This window comes from Manduca sexta, chromosome 5 (assembly GCF_014839805.1).
Source record: "Manduca sexta isolate Smith_Timp_Sample1 chromosome 5, JHU_Msex_v1.0, whole genome shotgun sequence".
Classification (NCBI taxonomy): domain Eukaryota; kingdom Metazoa; phylum Arthropoda; class Insecta; order Lepidoptera; family Sphingidae; genus Manduca; species Manduca sexta.
Window position 1 is genome coordinate 7,181,910 of NC_051119.1, and position 619 is coordinate 7,182,528.

General features: G+C 40.2%; 1 non-coding gene across 1 annotated transcript; it reads left to right on the forward strand.

Annotated features, from left to right (window-relative positions):
• The first annotated feature begins 202 nt into the window (after nucleotides 1-202).
• Trnaa-agc lies at nucleotides 203-275 on the forward strand. The gene has a single exon. It is a non-coding gene; the product is annotated as a tRNA-Ala (tRNA).
• Nucleotides 276-619: the final 344 nt, after the last annotated feature.

The following is a 619-nucleotide window of genomic DNA, read 5'->3' on the forward strand; positions in this document are numbered from 1 at the left end:
CTGTTTACAATGTCATTAAAACCGGAATACAACAGTGAGTACACATTCCTGCTTGGCGGCAGAAATAGATATTACGGAGGTACCTACCCAGGCGGACTCTCACATAATATGAAAGATCAACCACCAGTAACGTCTGCATGTTTTACGATCAAGAATTAGTTTATAAAAGATTATTACCAAGACTTTAGTAAAAGCTCTCATAGGGGGCGTAGCTCAGATGGTAGAGCGCTCGCTTAGCATGCGAGAGGTACCGGGATCGATACCCGGCGCCTCCATTTAGATCAATCCGTTTTTGATATATTTTTTGTAAATCAAAAGATTTCTTATGTTTACGCGAATGTTAGACATTGAATATTTTACGAATTATATTGTGGGTTTTTTATTATATAATTATTTTGTCCTAACCTTTTGAAGACTTTCCAGCCTTCAAGGCCACGATGGGCATAGTGTTGGTTGTCCAAGAAATTAATGTAACATTGGGTTGTAATATGAATGAATGAATCCTTCCTAGCCGAATTTCGGCCACGGCGGCCAATCTCAATGGAGATCAGCCAGGTACGCAGGAGATATTATAGTGCACTAGTGTGTGCGCAGTACACAGGTGCACTCTGTTTTTTCA